Below are 6,965 nucleotides of genomic sequence, written 5' to 3' on the forward strand. Positions count from 1 at the left end.
CGTGCTATCCCATTGGCTTTAAGGCAGCTAATATGCAAGATAATGTTATATACAGAAGTCAAACCAGTGGTGCCAAATTAAAAAAAATGGAAATTGTAATCTAAACGATAGCAAATGTAACAATAAGGTTATTAATGTGAACTTTAAATTAGTAATTTTCCATGAGTTTGACTCAGGTAGGCATTTGCAGGCTTTTCATGGGGATCAGTTACTCATGGCAAAGGCGTTTTCTAAATTTGTTAGAGATAAGTTAAAGAAACTCATTTCAAGATAATCAATAATATATACCCAGTGTCCGAATTTCTAAAGAGAAGGTTTAACTTTGAGGTGGACCTGTGTTCTTTTTGTGATTTAGCCTGTGAAACGTTACAACACCTGTTTTTTTTTTTTTTTTGTGTGTGTGTGTCCTGTGTCAGCAGATTTTTGGTTAGAAATACTGTACACACCTGGTTATCACTCAAGATCAATGATATTCCACAGTTTGACATATCTGATGTTATCTTTTACATGGATAATCTACACCCCTCTGTTTCTATTGTGATTAACATTATCATCATTTTAGGTACCAGATACCATAATCATTGTAGTAAGTGGAGAAATAGTAAACCGTCTTTCACATGGTTCATAAATGACTTTAAACAATACTTCATGTCACTTAAGAAACTGAAATCAAGCAAATCAGTAAGGATGTCATCTGTCATGACATTTCTCATTTGTTACCGTTTTGATTCATGCCTCCAGTGCCGTGCTCTCTTTGTTATTGTCACGGTGTACCACCAGAGGGGGCCATGTTCCCGGACATGTTCCCTGTTTTCAGTTGCAGTGCATCTCGGTCAGGTGACGGTTAGCTAATTAAGTTCTTTATAATTAGTCCTGTGTTTGGTTTCTCCATTGTCGTGCATTTGTTGAGTTACCCATTTGTGTGAATCCTTTATGCTCAGTGTCGCGCTATTTCCCTTAACTCCTGGTTAGTGTTTCTTCTGTGATGTTTAGTTCCTAGCCTGTTCTAGTTAGCTCATAACCGGTTCTGTTTAGCTCCTAGCTTGTTTCGTTTAGCCTTTATGTTCAGTTGTTTATGTTTTTCTCATTACCATATTAGCTCCTAGCCGATTATGTTAGCTCTGTTATGCTTAGTTCTTTATGCTTATTTACTAGTCTTGTTAGACCTTGTGTTTAGTTCTTTATGTGCATCGTCTTGTCTTGTTAGCTTCTATGTTTAGTTCTTTATGTTTAGATTCATGTTATACTTAGCTCAGTGCTCTGGTTAAGCTTTGGAGTCTGTTAGGTCGGGAGAGTTTATGTTCGAGTTTTGTTTGGTGTCTGTTCATGTTCTGGATTTCCTAATAAAGACTCATTCCAGCTAATCACCTCTGCCCCTATGCCTCTCGTCAGGTCCACACCCCAGTTCCGTAACAGTTATTTTGCACTCAATTTTTATTACTGTGAATATGGGCCAGGGGTAGCTCAGTGGTTAAGGCATTGGACTACGGTTTGGAAGATCCCAGGTTCAAACCCCACAATCACCAAGTTGCCACTGTTGGGCCCTCGAGCAAGGCCCTTAACCCTCAACTGCTCAGATGTATAATGAGATAAAAATGTAAGTCGCTCTGGATAAGAGCGTCTGCCAAATGCCTAAATGTAAATGAATCTTTTAGCCCCCCCCCTTCATTCTTTTGCTATTGTATTGTAGTCTTTGAATGTTGATTTGTTTTATCCTCTGTGGGATTTTGTACTGTATTTTATTTAATTGTTTGTTAATAAAAAATAAAATTTTTTTTTTTTTCAGGAACTACTTGTCAATCGGAATTCATCAGTCTTACAGTAAGCTGGTTGCCATTTGCACAATAAATAGAGTTATGCACTAAATCATACCTCCGCCTTAATCGTTATATTCAAAGCAAAGCTGGTGTGTTGCGACGGAACCCCCCCCCCTCCATAATCACTATAAATTTATATCACTTTAAATCTTTATGATCAAATATTATCTTACTGTTATAACGATCCTTAGGCACGTGACATGCTTTTTACTTATTTATTATGAATTTTATTTATTCCCTTTTTTACAATGCTTGTAGGACTTACACGGGCCAAAATACATACACACATAGACACTTACACTTTAATTATAGCGATTACGGCAGAAGGGGGAATTTTACCGCATAAACATGGCTCTCCACGTTTATTGTGCAACTGGCAACCCAGCCTATCAGTTAAGAGTGCCGTTGTTCCGGGAAATTTAGTGTCCCTATGTTTCCCCAGTCGTGCGCAGTGCGCGAGCCGATTTAAATCATGACATCACTCGCTACCTAATGCTGAGAGGGCAAATGAGGCTTTTAAGTTTTTCTCTCGTTTTAAAGTGATTTTACGGACTTTGTGAAATAAACAGATAACGTATGCAAAATAATCGAGTGTCTTTTCGCTTTTTTTTATATTTAAAGATAATTCAGACGTTTTAAGCCGCTAAAAAAGGCTGGTTTGCATATGATGGGGAAACACGATAAAAAAAAAAAATAATAATATATATCGCTAATAATAGAGGTTCGCTTTTGGGGGCAAAGCTGACCAGTATCGGGTCCTTACCATTTAGTCTAGCTCTATCACCGCGCACATATACAAAGTGTATGGATGCAGTCCTGGCTCCCTTGCGACTCCAGGGCATCCGTATTTTAAATTACATAGACCACTGGCTGATTCTGGGCCCTGGTCTCAGGAGCTAGCGCTTCGACATCAGGATATCGTCCTAGCTCATCTCAGTTTTTTAGGATTGAGATCCAACGCTACGAAAAGCGTTCTCTTTCCGGTTCAGAGGACAACATACTTGGGTGTCACATGGTAGCCTCTCAACTGTTTCTGACTTTGAGTCTCACTTTAGGTCCGTCTTGTCGTTGCAGAATGCTAACAACAGACGCTTTCCTTACTGGCTGGAGTGCGGTCTTGGATGTCCGTCCAGCCCAAGGGAGCTGGAAAGGTCATCTTCTAGCATTGCACATCAATTGCCTCGAAATGATGGCTCTATTCTTGGCCCTACAGCATTTCCTCCATCAGTAGTCTCCTACATAAATCGCCAGGGCGGACTGCGCTCGCGCCGCTTGAACAAGCTAGCGCACCAGATTCTGCTTTGGGCACAGGACAAGTTCCTGTCCCTCAGGGCGATTTACATTCCAGGGCACATGAATGTGGGAGCAGACTTATTGTCCAGACAAGCTGTGACACACGGGGAATGGAGGCTCCATCCCTAAGTAGTCTTTAACCAGAAATAAGACCACTGCAGAAATCTCCACAACAACATCATGCAATAGTGAGGACTTCATGAACTTTTTTAATAATAAAATTGTAAATATTAGGCATAAAATTGAGGTTTTGAAACCGAACAATGTAATTGATGCAGATGTTAATCTAGCCATGTCAGACCAGAACCTAGAATACTTTACTCCCCTTGAAAAGAATGAACTAATTTCACTCATCTCTTCTTCAAATTCATCAACCTGTATATTAGATCCTGTACCGACACATTTTCTTAAACAGATAGTACCAGCAATAATAGAACCCCTGTTGAGAATAATTAATTCTTCACTCAGCATTGGATATGTTCCAAAATCTTTTAAATTAGCAGTTATCAAACCAATAATTAAGAAACCTGACCTCGACCCCTGTCAGCTGTCCAGTTACAGACCAATATCAAACCTCCCCTTTATCTCTAAGATCCTGGAAAAGATAGTAGCGGAGCAGCTATGCTCATATATACATAGAAATGGCATACATGAACTGTATCAGTCAGGATTTAGGCCTCATCACAGTACAGAGACAGCGCTTGTTAAAGTAGTAAATGACATTCTATTGGCCTCTGATCAGGGTTGTGTAACTATGCTTGTATTACTTGACCTCAGTGCAGCTTTTGACACTGTTGATCACGCTATTCTTCTTCACAGATTAGAAAATGTAGTGGGAATTAAGGGTACAGCCCTCTCCTGTCTCAGATCCTATCTGACCCATCGTTATCAGTATGTAGACTTAAATGGTGATTTTTCTGCATGTTCTCTAGTGGAGTTTGGCGTTCCGCAGGGTTCAGTTTTAGGTCCACTGCTTTTTTCCCTTTACATGCTTCCTCTGGGCAACATAATCCGTAAGCATGGTATTAGTTTTCATTGTTATGTTGACGATACACAGTTATATGTCTCAGCAAAACCTGATGAGAAAAAACAGCTTACTAAAATTGAGCAATGTGTGCAGGACATAAGAAATTGGATGCTAATTAACTTCCTTCTGCTAAATCCGGATAAGACAGAAGTTCTAGTCATAGGACCGCATACAGCTAGGAGTAAAATTTTAGATCACACCGTAACTTTAGATGGCCTTTCTGTTCCATCAAATGCAACAGTGAAAGACCTTGGTGTGATTATTGATTCCAGCCTTTCATTTGAAGCACATGTAGATAATATTACCAGGATAGCATTCTTTCACCTCAGAAATATTGCCAGAATAAGAAATTTATTGTCGCTGAACGACGCAGAAAAACTAGTTCATGCTTTTATCACCTCTAGGTTGGACTATTGTAATGCCTTACTGTCTGGTTGTTCAGCTAGATGCATAAATAAGCTTCAGTTAGTCCAGAATGCAGCAGCAAGAGTCCTCACCAGAACCAGAAGATATGAGCACATCACTCCTATCTTATCTTCACTCCATTGGCTCCCTGTGAAATTTCGCATTGATTTTAAAATACTACTCTTGACATATAAAGCATTAAATGGTCTCGCGCCGCAGTACCTGAGCGAACTGCTAGTGTCTTACGATCCGCCACGCCTACTTCGATCAAAGGATGCAGGCTGCTTGTCAGTACCGCGTATTATGAAAAATACAGCTGGGGGCAGAGCTTTTTCTTACAAAGCCCCAAAGTTATGGAATAGTCTTCCAAATAGTGTTCGGGACTCAGACACAGTCTCAGTGTTTAAGTCCAGGCTAAAAACCTATTTATTTAGCCAAGCCAAATAGATTTGCCATAGGTAAAGGAGGAGATCTGGGGGACTCATGGACGTAGAGTATTATGGTGAACTGGTATGTTTGGATGCTGTCTTCCTCAATCTCATTGATCACTCAGGTTTGCTGACGGTGAGGTGATTGTTTGCTTTACATGTCAGGAAGCCCTCATGTTTGTGTTTCTTTCTGGCTCTCCCTTTTTTGTTATGCTGTCATAGTTAGTCTTGCCGGAGTCTCTGCTTGCACTCTACAGTTAATATACATTCACATTATACATTGTGTGACTGTGACCGTACCTAACTGCCATCTCTCTTCTTCTTCTCTTTCCCCCCCTCTTTCTTTTTCCTCTCTCCTCCTGTCCCCCCCCCCTTTTACTCTTTCTCTCTCTGTCGAGCTACACATGTCGTTCCTGAGCTGCCAGTGATCCAGACTCCCTCTGCCCTCCGGACCTGTCTGACCCATCCTGGTGCCCCGCTTCTGGCTGAAGATCTCGTCACATGGATGCCCCGTGTGTCTCTCTGGGATGCGTCTGGTGTCTGGGAATGATTCTCTCTACCTAGAAAATGGTTCTGGCCTTGACTGGTGTTGGCAACTGTTTCTCTGGGGACTTGACAGTTCGATAGTTCATGACTGGAACTTCTTACAAGTCTACCTGGGTCTTCAATAACTACCTGGACTCCATATTAACATCAGTTAACATCAGCTATTATAGCTGAACTGCCTCCCACCCTACACACTGTATAAATGCAGATCATTTACTGCTTTCTGTTTCACCCAAATGAGGATGGGTTCCCTGTTGAGTCTGGTTCCTCTCAAGGTTTCTTCCTATTACCATCTCAGGGAGTTTTTCCTTGCCACTGTCGCCCTCGGCTTGCTCACCAGGGACAAACTGACCATTTTGATTCATACAAATTCACATTTCATACAAACTTAAATAATTCTTTTGACTATGTAAAGCTGCTTTGCGGCAATGAAAATTGCTAAAAGCGCTATACAAATAAAATTTAATTGAATTGAATTGAATTAAGTAGTCAGTCAGATCTGGGAAAAATTCTTGACAACAGAGGTGGACTTCTTTGCCTCCCAAGAGACAGCACAATGTCCCCTCTACTAATCTCTGACTTGTCCAGCTCCACTGGGTCTGAAAAAAAGGCAAATTAGTGTCATGTCTTGCATACTGAAGGAGGCGAACGCAGGTGCAAGTTAGATGAGAAAAACACAGGTTTATTATCTTCTTCGTATAAACTTAACAGCACAAAACTACAACAGAACAAAACCAAATGAAAACTGAACGGTTCAGCAACCGTGTCCCAGGCTGGGTCTGCAGGGGGCTGTGTAAGGCACACTTGAGACTGCAAGTACTCCCTTCTTGCACGGGAGATAACTAATAGGTGGACTGACGTTCCACAAACATACGTATAACCTGATTGAAAGTCCTTTAAGATCCACCGCCACCTCCTGCAGACGCCACTCAGTCCTGAGAGAGAGAGAGAGAGAGAACATACAAAGGGTGAAAAACAAACTTAACGTGCATATCAGTGACCAGACGAGGTGGTATGGGTTCGGCTGGGTTAAATAGAGTGACACAGGAGGTAGACACAGGTGATATTTGTTTGGTGTTTGATTAAATCAAAATGGGAGAACAATACCGACACAGACACACTAGGGGGAGACAAAAGCCACAGCTCAGTAATCCGGTGAGCCTGATCTTACTCCCCGGGACTGAGGTGGCCCAGATGTGACAATTAGTCTTAAACCTGCTCATTACACACACTAACACCACAAGTCTCAAAACATGCATGTTAGAAACCTCATGTGCCCCAATGCCTGCAACTGATCAACATGCACTCAAGATTTTGGAGACATTTGAGGCAGTAAAATGTGACTGTTTCTTCAGAACACTACAGGTGATATATTCTAAAGTATTACTGGCATCCCGTGTCATAGGAGTGAATTACAGTTAAACCTTGAATTGCAAACATAATTCGTTC

The sequence above is a fragment of the Clarias gariepinus genome, chromosome 12 (genome assembly GCF_024256425.1).
Source record: "Clarias gariepinus isolate MV-2021 ecotype Netherlands chromosome 12, CGAR_prim_01v2, whole genome shotgun sequence".
In the NCBI taxonomy this organism is placed as follows: domain Eukaryota; kingdom Metazoa; phylum Chordata; class Actinopteri; order Siluriformes; family Clariidae; genus Clarias; species Clarias gariepinus.